Below are 24,038 nucleotides of genomic sequence, written 5' to 3'. Positions count from 1 at the left end.
GCACGGAGGGAGCCCCCTCCCTGCCGATGCTTTCCTTTAACCCCCGGTACACTGCGATCATGTTTGATCACGGTGTGCAAGGGGTTAACGTCTCGGGGGCGGTCCGTGACCGCCCCTGACACATTGTGCCGGGTGTCAGCTGTGATAATCAGCTGACACCCGGCCGCGATCAGCGGCGCTCACCAACATCTTCTCTCTCTCTAAATTTAAGAAAATTTAAATTCTTAATTAAACTTTTTCAGACCCCTCACCAATAAGGGCAGAATTTGTCATAGGCCCTCCAACGTCCAATACCTTTTTGTGGAAGACCAATCTTTCTTCATTTAAAACACATAAGTGTAGAGAAATTATTGATAAGATGCTTAATAACTATTTTAAAGAAAATGCCACAGAACAGATTGACCCGTTCATTTTATGGCAGGCCCACAAAGCTGTAATCAGAGGGTGTATTATGCAATTATAGTCTAGAAATAGGAGGGAGAAGAGGGAAAAAATATCACAACTACAATCTCAAATCAAATTAAAAGAAGAACAGCAAAATAGATTATCAAGTCCATCGCATGATACCCATATGGAAATATTGGATTTAAGGCAACAATTGAAAGCACAACTCATTTCAGATTATGATGCAGCAATAAGAGCTTCCAAGGCCACTTATTATACCTCCACAAATAAGCCCACACGTTACATGATGAGAAAATTGCAAAGGGATAGGATTACCAGAAGAATCAATAAGATTCGAAACGCAGCAGGACATTTGCAGACGCACCCGCAAGACAATGCAGATGTTTTTGCAAATTTTTTTTCAAAAGTTATATAACTTGGATCAGGACCCTGGGAATCATTCCCCTGACCAAACCGCTATAAATTCGTTTTTAGCTGGTCTAAATCTTCCTCGAATTGATAAATCGGATCTAGACATATTGAATAAACCCATTACCACAGAGGAAATTGATAAGACTATTCTAAAACGTAAATCATTAAAATCACCAGGTCCGGATGGGTTCGCCAATGAGTACTACCAACTATTTTCCAAAACCCTTATTCCCCATTTAAAGGTGCCTTACGATCAAGTGGCAATTACTGGTTCCTTTCCAAAGAACATGTTGGAGGCCACAATAATTCTATTACCAAAAGAGAAAGGGGAACTAGTGAATGTGAAGGATTTTAGGCCCATCTCCCTAATTAACGGAGATATTAAAATATTTTCCAAAATCTTAGCAGAATGGCTTAAGATTGTTTTACCCAATTTGATCAAAGAGGACCAGGTGGGTTTTATTGTGGGTAGACAGGCAGCAGATGGCACAAGAAGAGTTATTAATTTACTCAACTTGGTCAAGAAATCTAGTGTTCCCTCCCTATTTTTAGCCTTAGACGCCGAAAAGGCGTTGGACAGAGTTAATTGGATGTACCTTCAAAATGTCTTGTTTAAATTTGGCTTTGATGACCACTTTGTTTCTAAAATATTCTTTCTATATTCTAATCCAAATGCCAAAATCTATGTAAATAACCATTTATCTAAGTCCTTTAATATAGCGAATGGAACTAGACAAGGGTGCCCCCTTTCTCCCTTATTATTTGCAATGGCAATAGAGACGTTGGCAGAAACAATTAGGGCAAATCCCTTAATATCTGCATACAATACCAAAAGTTGGGCCCATAAATTAAGCCTATTTGTGGACGATCTATTCGTATCTCTAACTAACATTAGAACACTTTTCCAGAGTATCCTGTTTTAAAATTAATAAGGGAAAATCTAAAGTAATGCCATTCAATGTTCCGCAAGATGAAATTAAAGCTGTATTGGCTATGACTAACTTTCAGTTAGAAACACAAAATTTAACATACCTAGGTATTAACGTTACGAAAAAATTTTACACAAATTATGCCTAACAATATTGAGGGTCTAATAAATACTCTTTCTAAAGATTTTAAACATTTTGATCATCTGAACCTTACTCTTATGGGTCGTATACTGGTTGTAAAATCTATCATATTACCCAAGATACTTTATATTTTGCGCTCTATCCCTCTGAAAATTAATTTAAAACTCAAAAAAACTGCAAGAATTAATTAAATTATTTGTCTGGGGCAATAAAAAATCAAGAGTAGCGCATACTATTCTCTTTAGAAGTAAGAAACATGGAGGTCTGGCGCTACCTAATATTGGGGCCTATTACCAGGTGACCTTGGTTAAGAATAGCCAGCAATGGTTTAAGTCAGGGGAGCAGCCAGCATGGATGGATCTTGAGTTAGCAAGTAGTAATTATAAATCTTTACAAAGCATATTTTTTAGCCATATTTTAGAGCCTATAATTAGACGTCACTCTAATCCGATTTGGCATGCCATATTGGATGCCTGGTCGAAATTTTCTAAATTAAAAAGGAAGGAAAATAGAATAACTTCTTTAAAAAATTTCCTCTTAAACTTTTTGCTGTAATGTTTCAGTCACCTATACCTAGTGTCTGGTTCGACTCAAATGTCACAAAAGTAGGAGATGTTTGGGACGGTGGTAGGGTATCTTCCTTTTCCGAGATCAAGGAAAAATTTCATATACCAACTGGGGAGTTCATTTCGTATCAGATTTTAAAAGACAATCTTCTGCAACTAATACATAGAAGATCTCTGAACCTAGATGTTGTGGCTTCATTAGTCAACCATAGTAATTCTAAATTTGGTTGGACTCTTAAAAACATATACTGTCGCCTCAATGGCGATGTTACCTTCACGAAGCATATTTATATGGAAAGGTGGGAGGCAGATTTGAGAAAAGTTTTTAATCCAGAGCAATGGAAGTACGCCATAGACCATACATATAGAGCCATTGTACCTATGTCACTGCAGGAGACCTATTATAAAGTATTGGTCCGATGGTACTACACACCTACGAGACTAGCTCATATAAGTAGTGAAATCTCCTCCCTATACTTTTCCTGGGACCTTATTTCACCACTTTTGGAGTTGCCCTAAGTTGAAAACTTTATGGACAGGTACTAAAAAACATGCCAATTTATTATCGTCAAATACCATTGATGTTTCTCCCCAGATGGTGATCTTATCCTTGGATATGGAAGGGGTGGATGCCTCCATCAGATATGTACTGATACATGTATTTACAGTGGTTAAGAATTTAATTGCTTTGTGGTGGAAAAAGCCTGAAGCACCTTCATTCCCAATCATTCTTGATTCTCTACGCTCACATAGTCAGATAGAGGAACGACTTGCGTTCAATAATAACGTTTTACATAAATACCACCTAAAATGGGCGGTTTGGAATTCTATATATATGTAAGGTTGTTAGATTATTGTGTTATATACCTGGAGTCTGGATTGAAGTTTATATACTCTAATTTCATTGTGGAGTTCTCTATTTTTTATTTCTTCCCCTTTTCCCTTTTTCTTGTTACCCCTTTCTTCCCTATATTTTATAAAATCTCAATAAATATATTTAAAAAGGAATATCAGAGCTGTGAACATCTCCCCGGAACAGCAGGGCTGAGTTAATCGACAAACACCTTACAGTAGTGGAGCTGAGTATGCGAACAGGCAGTTTGAGAGAACAAGCATGTGGTAGACCTGATTGACGCCGCACTACTTGAATACTCAGGTAGTAAACAGCCACGTGAGCAGGGAGATGATATAATAACCCGAGCACAAGAGTAGAGGGAGCTAGCCATAGCTACTGGAGTCAGGACACAAGAAAAATTTTAAAACTAATTGATTCTAAATCAATAGAGATAATATTTTTCTCACTGTAGAACTTACACCTGTGAATGTGCGTCTACTGAGAGCTTGATTGGAACTTAGTTTCCCGTAGAACAGGGACAGAGCGCTGTGTTTCCTAAGTCCCTTTATCCTCAGAGCTTCAGATTTTGGGATTTTAGCCAGTTAACTCCTCATCCCGTAGAAACTAGTTGAACGTAATGAGTGAAGATCCTCGGGAGAGCAGCTGAGTAAGGTCAGCCTTGCGTCACAACATGAGTGTGGGAAATATTCTAATTCAAGAAGAAAAATCATGGATTTCTAGATGACTAAACAATCTTTTTTCTTTTTAGAATTCCGTCAATTACAACATTGTGAGATGATGAGACCCAAGTGAAACGAGGGCCGGAACTAACAATCTCGTAAATGGATGGCAGACACTTATGCTCTTGTGTTTAAGTGAATTGCGAGTTGGCCAGAAATGCTGGAGAGTCGGGATATGTAAGACGATGATGTGCGTAGCTTGTGTTATAGGTTTTAACCTGTAATAGACTGTAACAAGAGAATTTTAAGAGCATTTTCTTGGTTTACATTGCTTGAAAGCCCTGCATTTTGCAGGAGAAATCATATTTTCTAAAAAGTTGTTTTCAAGTAGCATTTAATTTACTGTATATGCATTTTTATTTTTTTTACTATGGGGGAGACATGCAAAGAATCTCCAATATCTTTATCTTTATGGATTTTACCCTTAAAGTGAATACAGGGCTAACCTTATTGTACGGGTCAAGACGAGTGCAGTGTATATAGAGTGGCTTGTGAAAGTATTCACCACCCTTGACTTTTTACCTATTTTTTTTACATTACAACCTTTTTTTTCGAAATATCTATGTAGTTCGATTTGTGTGTGATGCATCAGCAATAAATAGTATAAGCTCCATAGTGGAGGCCTTTATGGAAGAGAGGGCAGAAAAAAAGCCTTTACTTACACACAAAAACTTGTAAGGCTCATTTTGAGTTTGCTAAAAGATATATGGGAGACTCTCCAAATGTACGGAGGAAGGTGCTGTTGTCAGATGAGACCAAAATTTAACCTTTTGACCACCAAGGTAAACATTATGTCCAGAGCCAAACTAACATAGCTCATCACGCCAAGAACACCATCCCCACAGTGAAACATGGGTGTGGCAGCATTATGTTGGGTGGATGTTTTTCGGCAGCAAGGACAGGGATAAATGTCCAAGTCGAGAGGAAGATGTATCTGAAATAGAGGGATATTATTTAGCAAAATTTGTTACAGTCCATCAGTGATTTGAGACCAACATCCAACAAAACAATGACACAAAGCATACTGCTAAAGCAACAATCGAGTGGTTTAAGTAGAATCGTGTAAATGTTTTCGAGTTGCTGAGTCAAAGCTCAGACCTTAATCCAATTGAGATTCTGTGGTCAGACTTGAAGATTGTTGTTCACCAGGGAAAACCATCTAGTGTGAAGGAATTGGAACAGTTTTTCCTTGAAGAATGGGCAAAAATCCCAGTGGCAAGATATGAAGAGACTTTTCCAAAGTGACATGTAGCTGTAATTGACGTAAAAAGGCGGCTCTACAAAGTATTGACTTTAGGGAATTGAATAATTATCCCCTTAAACCACTTGAGTGTTGCTTTAGCAGTATGCTTTGGGCATATTCTTGTCAGTAGGTGTACCTCTGTCCCAGTCTCAAGACACTGCCAGACTGAAACACGTTTTGCTAAAGAACATCCCTGTAGTTCGCACCATCCATCTTCCCCTCGACCATTTTCCTGTCCCTGCTGCTGAAAAATATCCACACAGCATAATGCTTCCTCCACATGGTTTCACTGTTGGAATGGTGTCCTTGGGGTGATGAGCTGTGTTAGTTTGGCGCCTGACATAGCATTTACCTTGGTGGCCAAAAATTCCAATTTTGGTCTCATCTAACCACAGCACCATCCTCCATACATTTGGGGAGTCCCCAACATATCTTTTGGCAAACTTGAAACAAGCCTTACAATTTTTGTGTGTAAGTAAAGGCTTTTTTCTGCCCACTTTTCCATAAAGGACAGTGAGGAAAGCATACACCCAAAAACAGCATGCAACAATCTCCAGTAGCAACAACGATCTCTAATTCAGCACAGCATCTCCAAGGAACTAGGAAGCTAAGCTTTCACTGACAAGAAAGAGAAAGTCTGACAGGTTTTATAGGGAGAGGTAATGACCAGACGAGAAGAAGCTGCAAGTTTCTGACAAGAATAGAAAGGGTCCTTAACCTCTTCAGAAACCAAATCCATTTAATATGGGACACACAAGCTAAATGGAAGGTCTGCGATTCATAATACGTATTGATCTACTAATCCCAGGTCTCCCAGGAGGATGTGACACTAGTTCTATAGATCCCTATTTGGCTAGCATAAACTCATTCCCCAAACTTCCGCCCTGACAACTGCAGTCCACATCTGGCCTTAATGCAGAGGCCCTGCAATCTCCCTGTGTGTCCCAATGCATTTCTTCAAGGGGGACCTAAGACAAATACGGGGTCTCTCATATTAAGAGCAGAGTGTACCTGGAAACTACTAAGCTCTGTCTGTTTCTGCAGAGGGTAGATTGATTGGGGCTATAACATTAAATAGAGGACCATCAGCAAGACACCTGATGAATAGGGTCTAACCTTAATTAGCCTCATCAAATCATAGAATGCCACATTCAAAACCAAAGTATTCACGTTTTCTCCATAGGAACGTACACCAGCATTATTTCCGGTTGCATGGATCACAGCGCATCCACTACTAAACCCATTTCCGGTGTTTGGACCGCACTGTGATGTCACATCCTGCAATTGGACCGCAGGCGGCGTCACTTCTGGTGTTTGACCTGCACAGCAACGCCATTTCTGGTCGCATGGTCCGTTAACCCAAATATTCGATATAGTATACAAAAAATAGGTAAAAGACCAAATTTATATTCCAACAATGCATAATGTATTCAGAAATCATCCCAATATTGCGATTAGGATACATTAGACTATTTAAAGACGCAGTGGAATCACATAAGTTTTCATACATCTATGTAACGATATCCAATCACGGCAAATATGGGAGAAGAACAGAGGGTATCTAGGTAGAAACGTATTAATATCAACGAAGCTAAGTATAATACTGAAAGGGTAGAGACATGAGGAACAAAGGCAGCATTCGCAGTAAAGACTCGAGTCTCAAATACGTTGATCCAGATGGATATTTTATGTGGTCAGAATAATAATTAATAATAAGAATATCCTAGACATAGTAGCCAAAATTAAGTTGTTCACTCAAGCCCTCCGAAACAACTGTTTTGAAAACAGAATATTCACCTTGTTTCTTTTTGCAAAATGAGCTTGTCTCAGTTACCACCCCTATACGGTTTAGGTACTTTTTCAGTACCCATGTACTCGATATGCCTGACGTCGCCTCCATGACAGTTTTTTATATGTCGCGATATTGGTGTATCTCTCTTGTGCTGAATATCTTCTATATGGTCACCTACTCTGCTCTTAATTTCCCCGATCGTCTTCCTCACATAATCCATGTCTGAGGCAGTGACCGGTGTTATATGCAAGGGTCGCTATGTGTCCCCCAGGATGCGTATTGAGGCCGTGGGAGTGCATTGCAGTCACAGGCATAGCTGTGATTGCAATGCAAAATAAAAGTAAGTGTTGGTCTTGGGCAAGCTATTTGTCCAAGGGAGATTTAAGAAAACCTGCCATTGGCTTTTATTTTTGGAGCAGACTACAGGATGGTAGTGGGGCTGTCTGCTTCCTGCCGGCCAGGTCTTACAAGTGACCTATGGCCACAGGTTCCTTGTAAAAACCCTGCAGCAAAGGGTTGGGTGTATCAGTCTTGGTTTGCAACCTGGCAGAGCAGGAGGCTCTGCAAAGCTTCAGCCTGTGTGAAGCAACAAGGAGCGAAGTGGAGCCAAAAGGCCTGGTACCCCTCAGCGTGACACGGCGGTGCAGATGCCTATGGCAACTGGTCTCAGTTATGGACTGTCTTGTTTCCCGGCTGCGATCCAGAGGATACCTTTTGAGTTCCAGTTGTAAGTTTCTTTGGACATTAAAAGACCTTTGTTTTGATCTTTTCTGTGGTCACTGCCTGTCTGTCACACTGCACCTACACCGCTGCACTACATATGTTACTGTCAAAGGTGGCCTTAGAAATCACATCCCTGGTACTACATCTGAGGAATTCCTTGATCTTGTATTGCCTACCTGTGATATTACTATATGATTATGTGGGGACAGGCCATGCAGTGACCATATTTGAAGCTCCCCTTTACATCAATTGGAAAGTCACGTGTTCATAACTTTTTTTTCAAATGGCTGTGTAACAGTCTGTTACTCAGGGATCAGCCTTTGCTATAGGTAATCTGTCGGTCGACTCGTCAACCCAGTACCTATATCAGAATCAATGAGTAGAATGGTCCAGTGTCTGTTTAGAATGGCACGTACTTCCTGTGCCCAATTTTCATAGGTGGTTGTGAATCTGCTACCTCCCCGTTCATGGAATTTTCAGGGTGTTATTTAAAAGGTGAGATCTACTCCTGCTCTTAGCCTCCTTCTAGGCCCATTTAAGAATTCTGAGGGGATATCCCCTTTAGAGGAATCTATCCGTTAGATCCTTCGCCTATTTTTTAGAGGAGCGTTCAGTGGAGCAATTTCTGTGGACCCTGAGGTATTGACCCTCAGGGATGCCTCTCTTTAAATGCGTTGAGTGGCTGCTGTCCCTTGTAAGTAGTGAATTTGGGTTTCTCTGCAGATGATCGGTGGATTTGCACAAGTCAAACTTAATTCTCGTTGGAGTGATAGTAATTTGGTTTTGGGGCCTACAAATCCGCATGCACGGCCGTGACCTAGGGGACAGTATCCTCCGGCTTTTGTTGACAGACACATGGAGAAACATGATGCAACTTATGACATCCTTTTTTAGGAGAAGCCCAGATATGGAAATCAGTCAGACAGGACACACTGTGTGACTCACTGCTGTCATTTTAACACCCTCACTAAACCTGCGGCACAAAGGCTGCCAGTGTTTAATTAGACAATGATCTAATCCGTTTCCTACTGGACTCGGCCAATCTTTCAACAAGAGATCCTCAGTGCGCCGCACAGTCCACAGACTCGATAAACCCCCTCATCCCTCCAGGCTATGCCCTTTGCTGGCTGGAAGCCGCCTGTGAATCATTTTTTTTACTTCTGTGTAACTCAACTTTCTCTCTGTTTTCAGCTCAGAAGATTATTCATTACGGGGAGAGTAGGTCAAATATAAGCAAAATAGAGACCGAGAAGCCGCATGTTGCAGGCAGGATGTCTAGGGTGAGGCCTGAAGAAGTAAGGGGGATACAAAAATAACCCCCCACTTCCTTAAATGCGTTACCCCCTTCTAAGATCTACAGCTAGCTACCGAGTAACAGAGGTAAAACGGATTACACGTGATGACACATGAAAAGAAATGCAAAGTAGAATAATTAAGGTGAATGAAATCCATAAAAGTGGGATTTAATATGGCAGCCAGTATGATGGCAGTGGGAATAAACCCAACGCGTATCGCTGCTGTGGAGCAGCTTTATCAGGGGAAATTTAACCCAAGTGATCAATGTCCACATATACATTGGCATGTTAAAGTTTGGGCACCCACTGTTATTGTTAACATTTAATCAAGTTAAAGACTAAATGATCTCTAAAAGTTTGCTCACCCTTGGAGAGTTGTGTGCTCAGATAACTTTGACCAAGGTTTCAGACCTTAATTCGCTTCTTAGGGCTATGACTGATGCAAACATAACACCATCTATAAAAAAAAGCTGAAGGTGAAAACAGGATGGCTTCTACAAATGGATAATGATCCTAAACATATGTCAAAATCAACAATAGACGACCTCAAAAGGTGCAAACTGAAGGTTTTACAATGGCCCTCACAGTCCAGTTATCTACACAGAATTGAAAATCTGTGGCTAGACCTCAAAATAGCAGTGCAAGTAAGACGACCCAGGAATCTCACAGAACTGGAAGAATTTTCCAAGGAAGAATTGATGTAAATCCGTCAAGCAAGAATTTAAACTGTTGTCTGGCTAAAAAAAATAATTTACAAGCTGTGATGCTTTCCAAAGGGGGGTGCTACTAGGTATTCCATGCAGGGTGCACAAACTATTGCATGAGCCCATTTTGGTTTTTGAAATTTTTAAAATTTAAAAAATGAAAATATACATTTTTTTTAACCTAAAATACCAAGGAAATGTGTCATCTTTAACTTTAGGCCTTTTACAGATCATTTCATTTTCAACTTGCTTACTGTAATTGTTCACGATAACAGTAATTTTGACCAGGGGTGCCCAAACTTTTACATGCCCCTGTGTATAGCATAAAAACAAATGAAATAATGATTTACTGGTAGTCATAGTCATGGAGTAGTCACAAGACCCATGAAAACAGAATTCACAGATGTGGGTAGCACATGGAAGGAAATCATCTCAGTATGTAAGATTCCAATCTGCAGCGTGACTGGCAGCGTGAGCAGTCAAATAGGTTCTGCTAGGAGTTGTCCTTCTATGGAGCCAATAGTCAGGTGATCCAGATGTTGACTAGGGAGCTGAAGTTGACGGACCAGATCCAGATGAATGAAGTCATCCACGGAGCTGGAATACAGATGAGAAACAAAGGAGAGTGGCCTCTCCTGCCAGATTAAGGTTACTTCGGTTAAACTCTCACCTAGGTTCGTCTGTCTGGTCAACCCTAGGTGCTGGAATTTCCCAGTCTCACAGGACACTGGCAAACAAAATGTCCCTTGCCTCCACAGTACATACAAATGTTCTCCCCATAATTTACTTTTCTGTCCCCTGCATAGCCTCTGACTTGCTGTCACACAGCACAGTCCTTCATTCCATGGCCCCCCACAGAAACCCTAATTTCATTGCCTCCTGCACATCCCCTCATTTCATAGCCTTCCTCCTTAAGCACCTAATCTCATGGCCTCCCCACACAGCCCCTCATTTCATGGCCCCCCACACATCCCCTCACTTCACGGTCCCCTGCACAGCCCCTCATTTCATGCCACCTCCGCACAGCCCATCATCTTATAGCCCCTGCACAGCCCCTTATCTCATGGCCCCCCGCAAAGCCCTCATTTCCTGGCTCACTCACACAACCCCATTTTTCATGCTCCCCCAACACAGCCCCTGTTACGCCGTTCCTGCGTACTCACCCGGCCATCGCTCCCACGCCGCAGCCTCCCGCCGCCCGACATCCACGGAGGTCGCCTCTGGCAGGTGCGCGGCCGGCGGCGTCCCTGCATGCAATGCGCCTCCCTCCTGCTTCTTGTGCTCCAGTTATGCCCTGACCCGGATGCACCTCCCTGACTAATGGCAGACCAGACAGGAGCATATCAGGCCGCTTCCCCCTGAGGGAGGTGCCTGATTGTTGTGTTTCCTAGCACACTGGCCTCGCTGCATCGTGTGCTCTCGGCTCCTGCAGTTCCGTTCTTGCCTGCTCTCCGCAGCAGCCTCTCAGTCCTGCTACCCGGGTTCCTTGTTCTCTTCCGCAGTCCTGTCTCCGGTGTTCCTGCCATCCTACTCCAGTCCTGCCTCCAGTGTTCCTGTTCCATCCTGCTCCAGTCCTGCCGTCCTACTCCAGTCCTGCCTCCAGTGTTCCTGTTGCATCATGCTCCAGTCCTGCCGTCCTACTCCAGTCCTGCCTCCAGTGTTCCTGTTCCATCCTGCTCCAGTCCTGCCGTCCTACTCCAGTCCTGCCTCCAGTGTTCCTGTTCCATCCTGCTCCAGTCCTGCCATCCTACTCCAGTCCTGCCTCCAGTGTTTCTGTTCTGTCATCTATACTTCAGTCCCACAGTCCTACTCCGGTCTATCCTGAGCCGCCCCTCTCAGTACCAGCTGCCGTGGTACTCAAACCCCTGGGCCTGCTCCTAACGGTCCCTGTATAGGGGTCGGTTCCACCTGGCAGCTCGCCCGGGGCCCCTCAGTGCCACGGTCCAGAGGGTCCACTCCTGGAGTTTCCGGCTCCAGACTACCCACGCTAATAGTCCCTTATTTCCTAATCCACGCACAGACCCTAATTTCATGAACAATCCAATAATATAAGAATTTAAAAAAAGCATACTCACCTAATCCTGGCTCCCCCTCCACAGTCTCCTCTTCTATCTGGTACAGCAGTGGGCACTGGATGGCGTGATGTCGTCACTGCATCATGCCATCTGATGTCCCCTAAGTGCGCCGCCTCCAGCATAGCACAGAGCGGAAGTGGCCTGCATTGTGCTGGAGTTCCCAGCCAAGTAGGAAGCTGATTACAGCCCCTCAGCTCCTGCCCCAGTGACATCACATCAATTGTAATTGTGTTTTTCTGGTGTGAATGTAGGGGGTGGACTGACCTATGGACCTGTCTGATGAAGAAGGAAAATGTAAAAGGTGATGTGTACAATGCTTTATTTTGACTTAAAAGTATATGTGTGGAACAACAGCTAGAACTAGGAAAAGACGGTGTAGTACCGGGTTTTGGCCACAAGATGGAGACATAAAGTAGTGAGAAAAGGACTCAACAGCTTTAAACAGCTTTAGGCTAGGGAAACCGCAGAGTCATGGTGGGCGGAGTCACGGGACTGGGAAGGGGATTTCCAGGATGAGAAGATAAAAGGAAGGAGAGTCCCAGGGGCAGGGCAGACACCCAGGAGGCGACAAAAGGGAGAAGAGTTCAGGAGAAGACAGAGGGAAGAAGAGCTCAGGAAAGAGAAAGGAGAGAGATGGAGACTCAGAGGGGAGTGGCCCTGAGAGAACAGCTGCAGGTCAGAAAGGCGCTGACTAAAGGAGGCCTGGGGTACCGGATGGCTGGACACTGAAGGAGCAGTAAGTGTCGCAGCGGGCAGACTCGATCGGGGAAAGTGCTGTGGGCGTGGGCCTAATGGCAGCCACGGTAAAGGAACCTGGAGGGTCTTCGCCAACAGGAGCAGGAGGGAGGTGACGGGTACCCGGGCCTAGGGGCAGAATCTGTCGTGTTTGCTGTGGATGTCAAGAGGACACCCAATAAAGTTGGACCTCGTTGAACGAGTTTCTGCGTCTGTCGTCAGTCTGTCTCGCGGCTGAAAGGGACCACCCCCAGTCGGCACATGTACTATATGAATACAAATGAGTGCAGGGAGGGAGTGACGGTCGAGGCGCAGCCAAAAAAAGAGGGTTGAGCAGTGTCAGTAACTTACACTGCTCACCTTCTTCCCTGTGCCCCCCATCCTCAGTGTGCTGAGTGCCTGCAGCCGGAGGAAGGTGGCCATAGGCATTCAGGATTTTTTTCCAAAGAGCACCCCTCGGGGTAGGCAAGAGGATAGTATCTTAGGATGGTGCCTACCCTGCCTATCCTTTGTCCTAGTCCTGGTAGGATGCATCGTCGATATGAAGAAGGGAAAGAGGACAGCGATTGTGTAAATCTTATTTTATTAATGTGATTTTTACTGTACATAGAGTTAGCACATTACATAATAAAACGTTCTGCGACTTTACAACAAACTTTGGTCATCTCCTCATCTCCTCTGTGATCTCTGTGAACTGTGGGAATAAATAAATCCCTTGTTGCATCCAAAATCCAGGTGACATTTATTCCTGATCGTGCCTAGTTGACTTAGCTGTAGGACTGGTTTCAGTGTATCACTTCTGTCTCATTGAACCTTGCAGTTACATCAATGGAATGTGTTTAGGCCGGGAAGGATGTCCTTCTGAAACAAGGACCACTGTCTGCTGCCTTATAGGGGTAGCTTTTCCATCTTTCTGCCAATGTTTATCTTTTTTTCTACCAGCTACATATCTGTGTGATTTATTAGATTTAAACTGATGATTTACAGCTTTTGGCCCAGAGTGGCTGATGAAGGTCTCCCGCTCTTGATGTTTGGCCCCCAGGGGAAGACACAAATCATATGTAGCAGCTGCTGTCCCCAGCATTATGATCAGGTGTAAGCTTCTCTGTATACGGAGTGTTCTGCCTAGAGGGGCCACCTGAAGCTCCTGGGCCCCAGCGCAAACCATGTAACTGTTCCACTAACTACTGCACATTATTTACAGCACCGGCCTCTAAATTTGGGGCTGAGACTTTTTAGGCTCCTTCAGTCTTCAGTGACCTCTGCATTGTAGTTAATATGTCAAGTTGCATTTTGTCTAAGTGCGGAATCCATAAGACAGAGGGGAGATCCAACAAATGGTAACCTCACCGATCCAGAATGGGCTATGAAAAACTCCAGTTCCATACACAATAAATCAAGTGTGGTCGAGCATGCCGCCGCTCCACTCTAATGTGACATTTTAAAGCCTTGTTCCACCCCTTAAGGTTTTAAGGTTTGACCTATTTGATAGGGGGAGTTCAGACAATGCATCCATCACTGGCTGTAAACATGTTGCATAAAGTAGATTTTTCACAGGCTACTTCAAGGTGCTTCTAACTTCTTCAGAGTGCCTTTTGGCTTCTTCACAGTACCTCTTGGCTTTTTCACAGTGCCTCTTGGCATTTCACAGTGCCTATTGGCTTCCTCACAGTGCCTATTGGCATCTTCACAGTGCCTCTTGGTTTCTTCTTAGTGCCTCCTCTTTTCTTCACAGTGCCTCTTGGTTTCTTCTTAGTGCCTCCTCTTTTCTTCACAGTGCTTCTTGGCTTCTTCACAGTGTCTCCTGTCTTCTTCACAGTGCCTCCTGTCTTCTTCACAGTGCCTCCTGGCTTCTTCATAGTGCCTCCTGGCCTCTTCACGGTGTCTTTTGTCTTCACAGTGCTTCCTAGCTTCTTCACAGTGCCTCTTGATTTCTCCACAGTGCTTCTTGGCTTCTTCACAGTGTCTCCTGGCTTCTTCACAGTGTCTTTTGTCTTCAGAGTGCTTCCTAGCTTCTTCACAGTGCCTCTTGGCATCTTCACAACACCTCTTAGCTTTTTCACAGTGCCTCTTGGTTTCTTCATAGTGCCTCTTGACTTTTTTCACAGTGCCTCTTGGCTTTTTCACAGTTGTTCTTGGGTTTTTCACAGTGCTTCTTGGCTTCTTCACAGTGCCTGTTGACTTCTTCAAGGTGCCTCTTGGTTTCTTAACAGTGCCACCTGACTTTTTCACAGTGCTACTTGGTTTTTTAAGTGCCTCTTGGTTTATTTACAGTTGCTCTTGGCTTCTTCACAGTGCCTCTTGGCTTCTTCACAGTGCCTCTTGACTTCTTCACAGTGCCTCTTGGTTTATTCACAGTTGCTCTTGGTTTCTTCACAGTGCCTTGCCATCTTCACAGCGCCTCTTGGCTTCTTCACAGTGCCTGTTGGCATCTTCACATTGCCTCTTGGCTTTTTCACAGTCTCTTGGCTACTTCACAGTGCCTCCTGGTTTCTTCACAGTGCCTCCTGGCTTTTTCACCGTGCCTCTTGGCTTTTTCACTGTGCCTATTGGCTTCTTCAAAGTGCCTCTTGGTTTCTTCACAGTGCTCTTGATTTCTTCACAGTCCCTCTTGATTTCTTCACAGTGCCTCTTGGTTTATTCATAGTTGCTCTTGGCTTCTTCACAGTGCCTCTTGGCTTTTTTCACAGTGCCTCCTGGCTTTTTCACAGTGCCTCTTGGTTTTTCACAGTTGCTCTTGGCTTCTTCACAGTGCCTCTTGCCATCTTCACAGTGCCTCTTGATGTCTTCACAGTGCCTGTTGGCGTCTTCACAGTGCCTCTTGGCTTTTTCACAGTCTCTTGGCTACTTCACAGTGCCTCTTGGTTTCATCACAGTGCCTCTTGGCTTTTTCACAGTGCCTCTTGGCTTCTTCAAAGTGCCTCTTTATTTCTTCACAGTGCCTATTGGTTTCTTCACAGTGCCTCTTGGTTTCTTCACAGTGCTCTTGATTTCTTCACAGTCCCTCTTGGTTTCTTCACAGTGCATCTTGGCTTCTTCACAGTGCCTCTTGGTTTCTTCACAGTGCTTCTTGGCTTCTTCAGAGTGCCTCTTGTCTTCTTCACAGTGCCTCTTGGATTTTTCACACTACCTATTAGCTTCCTCACAGTGCATCCTGGCATCTTCACAGTGCCTCATGGCTTTTTGTTTCCTGAACTGTACACTCTCCAATGCTGCAAGGAAAGGCAACTTATCCTCTGTAGTATCAAAGTAGTACATTGGCGCTATAGCTAACCAGATTGTGTGCTCCAAAAATCTGGCCAGCTGTAAATCAGCTCTTACAAACTCAATTAAAAAGGGCTTGTAAGTGCTGCACATGCTCAGCCACTGCTGCTAGACTTTAGACAATGAGCATTAACAAAAATATTAAACAATTTCTCCATTTTTGAGATGTGAGAGGATATTTAATAACAAGTAAATTGCAGACTTGCTTGTTTTTACAAGCACTTTGCACTTTTAACCACTAGTAATGTTGAGGCTAACCCTGTAAAAATGTATAAGAACTGCACAGAGATTATAAATAACAAATAACTAAAGGAATTGCCTTATTAAAGAATCACTCCTTCCTCCCCTCCTCCTCCCATGAAGTATGACTCATCAGTCATTGCAAAAGTTCCTGGCAGGGGGAGGAGAGAGCAACTGGGTCAGGAGTTGAAGAAGAGGATGATAATTGCAGGGACAAGAGACTTCCTGTTTCTACATAGATTAGAGAGAAGAGAAGAATTGGCTGGGTAGAAAGGCAAAATGAGCAATTGTATGTACACAGTGCTTTATAATATGATACAATATATTAAGAGGATAAAAACTTTCATGGGAGGAGAAGTCCTTCCTTAATGATAAGCGCTACAGAGATGGAAAGCGGTATTATATGGCAACCATGACAAGTCATAAAATGGCTATTATTTTTGGCTCGGAGGGGGGATCTCATGTGGGGAATCAATAACCTTTTATAAGATCCATATACAGTGCTTTGAAAAAGTATTCATACCCCATAATTTTTTTACAGATTTTTTTCACATTACACCGCAAACTTAAATGTTTTTTCTTTGGATTTTATGTGATAGGCCAACACATAGTAACAAGCATTTGTGAAATGTAAAGGAAATTATGTGGTTTTCTAATTATTTTAAAAATATAAATATGAAAATTGTGTTGTGCATTTGTATTGAGACCCCATGAATCAATGCTTTGTAGGATGACCTTTCACTGGAAGTTTTTTGAGGTCGGTCTCTACCAGCTTTGCACATCTAGAGGCTGACATTTTTGCCCCCTCTTCTTTGCACACTCGCTCTAGCTCAGGGAGATTGGATGGAGGCGTCTGTGAACAGAAATTTTCAAGTATTGCCCCTGATTGTCAATAATACTAAGGTCTGGACTGTGACTGGCCATTCACGCACATGAATATGATTTGATCTGAACCATCTATTGTAGCTCTGGCAGGATGTTTAGATTTGTTGCCCTGCTTTAAAGTGAACCTACGCACCAGAGTCTAAAGTCCTTTTTTGCAGCCTCTAACAGGTTTCCCTCCAGGATTGCTCTGTATTTAGCTCCAATCTCTTTCCCATCATCTCTGACTAGCTTCCCTGTCCTTGATGAAGAAATCCTCTCCACAGCATGATGCTGCCACCACCATGTGTGAGGGTGGGTATGGTGTTTTCAGGGTAATGTTCAGTGTTTGTTTTCCACATAGTGTTTTGCATTTAGCCCAAAAAGTTCTACTTTGGTCTCATCTGACCAGAGCACATTCCTACACATGCTCGCTGTGTCCCCTACATGGCTTTTGCATACTGCAAATTGGACTTTTTCTGGTTTGCTTTCAAAAATGGCTTTCTTCTTGCCACTATTCCATAAATGCCAGATTTTTGGAGCATATGACTCAGATCGGAGTGTACGGCCGCATAGCAATACATGGAGCCGCACACTTCGCTCCTGAGTGCCTGTGGCAGTGCCAGGTATTAATATGCGAGACTCAGTCGTGTTTCTCGCATGTGTGAGACCAACCTAATAGTTGTCTTGTGGACAGACTATCTCACCTCAGCTGTGGATATCTGCAGCTCCTCCAGAGCAAGGATGAGCCTCTTGGTTGATTCTCTAATTAGTGTTCTCCTTGCTTGGGATGTCAGTTTAGGTGGACTGCCATGTCTTGGTAGTTTTGCAACTGTGCCATACTCCTTTCATTTTTGGATGTTGGATTGAACAGTGCTCAGTGGGTTGTTCAGAACTTGGGTTATTTTTTATAACCTAATCCTGCTTTACTCTTCTCCACAACGTTATCCCTGACCTGTCTGGTGTGTTCCTTGGTTTTCATGATGCTGTTTGATTCCTAAGGTTCACAAATAAATCTCTGAGGCCTTCACAGAATAGCTGTAGTTATACTGAGAATAAATTACACACAGGTGGACTCAGGTTACTATTTATGTGACTTCTGGGTGCAATTAGTTACTCCAAGGGTATCAGACTACAGGGGGCTGGATACAAATGCATGCCAATATTTTCAGATTTATATTTTTAACATAATTAGAAAACCATGAATCATTTCCTTTACATGAATCATTTCCTTTACACTTCACAAATACTTGCTACTATGTGTTGGTTTATTATTATTATTTATTATTATTATGGCGCCATTTATTCCATGGCGCTTTACATGTGAGAAGGGGTATACATAATAAAAAAAAGTACAATAATCTTAAACAATACAAGTCACGACTGGTACAGGAGGAGAGAGGACCCTGCCCGCAAGGGCTCACAATCTACAAGGGATGGGTGAGGATACAATAGGCGAGGGTAGAGCTGGTCGTGCAGCGGTTTGGTGGATCAGTGGTTACTGCAGGTTGTAGGCTTGTCGGAAGAGGTAGGTCTTCAGGTTCCAGGTATATCACATAAAATCCAATTAAAATACATTTAAGTTTGTGAGTGTAACATGAAAATATGTGAAAAAATTCACAAGGTCTAAAAACTTTTTCAAGGCACTGTACCCTAGTAGAGCTTATAGAACGGTTGTCCTTGCTGCCCTTTAGCAAAAATTTCCCCTTTAAGGCTGTCAGTGCCCAGTGAGCACTCGGAATAAATATTTGTCGATTTGACGATGTTTGGTCCTGGGAGGCTTCACATGAGATGCCAGGAGGGATGTGGAATAAACTGTGCTCGCACTTCCTTACCAGTTAATAAAGGGACACTCTGTTACCCGAGCACGGGTCCGTACACTAATATTTAGCAGCGCTCGTCACATTAGTGTATCTGGTTTATGTTAGTCATTATTGTTATTTACAGGCCTCTGGACATGTCTTAAGGAGCTGAAAGACGTCATGTGGATTTCCTGAGATGAAAACACGACTGCTGAGTCCACAGCTGCCTCCGTCTTCCTTTTGTTCCTTGTGTCCCGGGTCTGTGATTCCCTTTCTTGGTAGTGATAATGTCTACATTAAATAACGAGAAGTCATTCTGCCAAGTGAGGAAGTTTTTCAGAACGTGGAACGGGATCTGTCCACACAACCCTCCGCTCTGTACAGAATGTTTTCAAATTTTGCTCCTACTTCCATTTTCCGACCCAAGACGAGACAAAAAACATCTTCTGCCGTATTGTCGGAAATAATATTGTTAGGTGAGGCTACAGTTCTCCATTGGGTTCATTTAAAGGGGATATCCGCACCTTATACGCAATGCCGGACATAGGTACATTTTCTAGATTCCACCCATCAAGTAGACCATCCCTGAAGGGATGGATCGAGGGATTTAAAATGCAATGTTACAATACAGCAGTGGTCACCACCACTCCATTCTTTGTTCATGGGATTGCCGGGAGTGTTCTTGGCCCCACTCTTGGTAGGGGCTCCCAATGGTTTAATCCCTGGAGGATAGGTGATAACTTTCTAACATAAAAATATACCTTTTTATGTATGTCTTACAAAATTAAAGAGGGTGTTTGGTTTCTTTTGATTTCGGGCAAAAAAATATCCCCCCTGCTGCAGATTGTACAAAAAAATCAAACTATCTGCTACTCACTTTCTAAGTTTCCGCTGAGGCTCCCAGTGTCTGGCATTTATAATACTATTGTCCCTGTAAGTGTCCAAAGCCCAAGTGCAACTTCTACTACTGCACCCCTAAAGCTACTCCCCAATTCTATCTATAGTGATGACCCACTATAAACATTTGGTTTCTACAGCCTCTATGAATCACAGTGCAAAGCAGACTGCAGAATGTGTTAAATGTGAATCCGTCATTGAGCTAATGGCAGGGTGTGTATTACTTCTCAGCTGATTGATGGACCAATTGAAAGTTGAAATTTGATGTGATCAGAAACAGGGTTAGAATAGTTTAGACCATATCAGACTCACTAACAGATTCACTAGTAACTCATTCTATAGTCTGCTATGTACACTGATACATAAAGGCTGTAGAAACTAAATAGCTCAAAATATTTAATACAAGATTTTGTAAAAAAAAATAAATATGCATATGAGTGAAAAATACCCCCAAATGTGTCCATAAATGTCTTTTAAGTATGATATTTCCTTACTCAGAGTCAGTGGTGTCTGTGTGTCATACAGACCCCATGCCAATGAGCACAAGCACTTATCATTATTTACAACGGTTAATCATTTCTTAGTCGTGCTTCATGTCCGTGATGTCTGGATTTTTACAACACATAGTTTTCTGCCATAGGAATGCAGCTATGTAACAAGAAACATTAAGAATTTTAGTCATTTTTAAGGAAATAGGTTGAAGGTCGAGAGACTTTTCGAACTGACCCCATATTCCGGGCCGATCATTCCAAACAAACCTCTATAGCCACAACATATTTTGCATACTTGTATTTTTTTTCTCCAATTTAAAGAATACAACACCATAATATTTTGGAACTTTTCCCAAATTCCGTTTTATTGTTTTGAAGTTTACCCCTTCCACCACCCGAAGCCTCTTTTCACCTTCATGACAAGAGCAAATTTTACAACTCTGATCAGTGTCATATTATGTGGTTATACTGTAACTCTGGAACACTTCAACGGATACCACTGATTCTGAGAATGTTTTTATTGTGACATATGATACTTCATGATAGTGATAACATTTGTTCGATGTGGTGTGCATTTATTTGTGAAAATATCAAAAATTTTGAGAGTTGTGAAAATTTAGCAATTTTCAAACCTTGAATTTTCATGCCCTTAAACCAGAGAGTTGTGTCTCACAAAATGCTTAATAAATAACATTTCCCACAAAGGGTAACAGGAGAAAATAGACCCCAAAAATTATGCAATTTGTCCTAAGCACCCCGATACCCTATATGTGGGGGAAAAGAACTGTTTGGGCGCATGGCAGAGCTCGGAAGGGAAGGTGTTATGAACGGGTCACCGAGGAGGATAGCAGGACCAGGCTAAGCCACAGAAAACCAGAGAGGTTGGTATCTAAGCGGATTGCAGACCCCTGATCCTATCCACACAACTAGCAGTAGCCGTGGAATGTACCTAAGATGCCCTAGACGCCTCGGCACAGCTGGAGAACTAACTCAGCCTAAAGCAAGAAAGGTGAAATCTAAACTGCCCCGGAGCAGACCCCAAAGGAATAGACAGCCTCCAAACATATATTGTCGGTGAGACAAGATGAAAACACAAACGCAGGCAGAAAAATAGACTGAGCAAATGATGGGGCCCAAACTGACTAGACAGGACAGGAAAGGAAAGACACTATCTGCAATCACGCAAAAACCCTGAAAAATCCAACACGTCTGATGCAAAAAAAAACACTGAAGTCACACGACTTCGCCCCCACTATATCAGCACTCTGGAATATACTGAAAGTAAAGCAAAAAGAGACCAATATAACAGGGGACAGAACAAACTGACACAAGCAGTAACATATGGGCGGTGATCCAGCACAGCCCCAGCAGGAGCAAGCCGACCCGCACAAAGCAGAGATAGACAAAACCAGATCAAATGCAAAAAGATTAGCAAATGAACCACTTAGCTGAACCATGCAGGAACAGAGCAGGAGACATCAGACCTCAGAAGGCACAGGAAACAAAAACACAGATAAGGTCCCCGTAGATATTGCAGAAAGGGAAATGTTTAGGCAGTTATCATGGCAGTAATTTTCCCGACAAAGTTTTAAATACAATTTACATGCTTGTTTAAATACAAAAAACTTGTCCCTACCTCCTAAAAACCTGTTCGGGAGTGCAATTTTAGGTTCAAGCTGGACCGGCCTACCCTCAGAGTCCCTCACAGTAGGAGTCTGCAGCTGCTGCCATTGCTGCTGAACCTCAGATTGAAGGTCAGTCACTTGAAGTGACAACCTCTGTAGCTGCTCTGCCAGCACAGAAGCAGGATCCATGAACCCAGAAAAGGAAAAAAAAATAAAACACACACAAACGTGTCAGTCTTTTTTCCTTTTGAAAAGTGTACGGTTGATGTTAATGTCACACTGAGGGAGAAGCAAGGTGCACAACAACTTGGAAAGGGAGGGGAAGCACAAACACTAGGGAAGGGAGGAGTGGAGATCCCTAGGCAGATCTAACAACACCCTGTCTCACCTGACGTCCCTAAATAGGTTCTGCACCTATCGCTGAGCAGGCACCTAATCCCTGCCTGACCCTAGAGATAGGCCCTGAATAGGGGGGGAACGGGGTGGGTGCTAGTCAGTCACCATTATAGCTAAAGACAGAAAGGGTGGACAAACAAGGGGATAAACTTAGCTCAAGAAGAACACTGAGATATCATGCCAGCAATCCTCCAAGAAGACGCTAGCTGACTGCTAGTACTTCCAACCACAGGGAAATTGAGCTAACCAGCTCCTTGCTGAAGAGACAAAAGGTATTAAAACCTTCAGCAAGGGTGTGTTAATTAGCAGAAATAGGTGGAGGTAATTTTTGGGTCCTAGAGAGAGAAGGATATCACTGCATAACAGAGTTGTAAAAATCAAGAAGGTGCTTGTAGAGCTAATCGCAATGTCCTTCTACAGTCGGATCCAGGATGACTGTCCGTCACACCTGACACACCCATGACACATTGTAAGTACATAAAACATAATTCCCAAACTTTGACTTCTCTGTCTCTTGTTTTACTTATAGACCATTTTACAATTTTTCTGAAAATCCCACGTTAAATCTATTGTCGCATACGTAATAGATTGCACGTACAGTGTAATAATAGATTCCTCACTAGTTATTATTTTTATGTTTCCTTTGACTTTACAGTTTTCATATCAATGTAATTCATCTATGAAATTTGATAATTATTTAGTTTAAGTCTTCCCAATTGGGAAGCCGAGATGTTTTGCCATATTGGATTATTCTATAGGAATCCAGGAAACGTTCAGAATTTCAGTCAACGTAAGGAAATGGGTCAAAGGTTAAGGAACTTTTCTAAATTACATCATCATCTTTACCGATTGTTCCAAAAAGCCCCTATAGCCACAACATATTTTTTACGCTCTCATTGGAATTTCCAACCTAAATAACAATTCCGGATTATTTTTGGAATTTTTCCTAAGAGTCCTTGTTGTTTTTTCATGTTTTGAAGTAGTAAAAAAAAGGAATTCCTTTTCCCAAAGGAAAAACATTGTATCAGATCAGCAGATGCTCATGTTTATCCTGATATATTGTAGAAAATACGATTGTGGAGGAATTTGTGACATTTTTTCCCCACAACTTCATCCATTAACTCTTCAAGTCGCCTCTGCCTTTTCACTTTTTTTTTTTTTAAATTCTACTTATATAGCTGATTCTTCTTATCATCATTATGGTCTTTATATTTTTCCTTAAAGGGTTTATCCATGTGTAAACTAATAGGCAGATAGTTGCTCCACATCAACAGAGCAGCTCTTGCTCTTCTGGGTGGCTCTGTCGACAGGGCGTGATTGCCTACGTCATGCTGATTGATAGCCGGCTTCCTGCAGTTAGGGAGTGGGGAGCTATCAATCAGCATGATATCGGCAGTCACACCCCATTGACAGAGCAGAGCGGAAGAGAAGCCTCTGCTCTTTCGATATGATGTCAGTGGAAGCCGCAGGGCACCACAGGCAGGTAGGTAGCAACCACCTGCCTGTTAGTAGACCCAAAGTAAAAATATTAAAATAGTCCTGGATCCTTTAGGATTCAGAGATAAGACTAATATTTTTCCGCTATAACTTTTTATATTTGTACTATGCAGCCGATGCAGCGGTATGTGGCTTTATTTTATTTTTGCGAGATAAGTTATTACCTTGTGCCATGTTCTGATACAAAGGATGTAAAGAAGATCTTTCACTAGATTTTTTAAATTTAAACTGAGCACCCCCTCCAATTGCTGCTGATCCACTGATTCTGGAACAGGATCTCCTCTGTTCCAAAGTTATGTCCCCGGTAATAATGCTGCACATTTTTCCTACAAGCAACTACAGACATGCATCTGGTTAAAAACTATGATAGA

At 42.6% G+C, this 24,038-nt stretch overlaps 1 long non-coding RNA gene across 1 annotated transcript; it reads left to right on the top strand.

Annotated features, from left to right (window-relative positions):
• The first annotated feature begins 3,906 nt into the window (after positions 1-3,906).
• On the top strand, positions 3,907-22,648 carry LOC141083837 (uncharacterized). Its single transcript, XR_012230836.1, has 3 exons — positions 3,907-3,959; positions 4,057-4,217; positions 18,907-22,648. It is a non-coding gene; the product is annotated as an uncharacterized lncRNA (long non-coding RNA).
• The last annotated feature ends 1,390 nt before the right edge of the window (positions 22,649-24,038 follow it).

This window comes from Dendrobates tinctorius, unplaced genomic scaffold (genome assembly GCF_039654945.1).
Source record: "Dendrobates tinctorius isolate UK_male_01 unplaced genomic scaffold, ASM3965494v1 ptg000021l, whole genome shotgun sequence".
Taxonomy (NCBI): domain Eukaryota; kingdom Metazoa; phylum Chordata; class Amphibia; order Anura; family Dendrobatidae; genus Dendrobates; species Dendrobates tinctorius.
The sequence above is the reverse complement of the archived record's forward strand: the minus strand, read 5'-3'. Positions and strand labels throughout refer to the sequence as shown.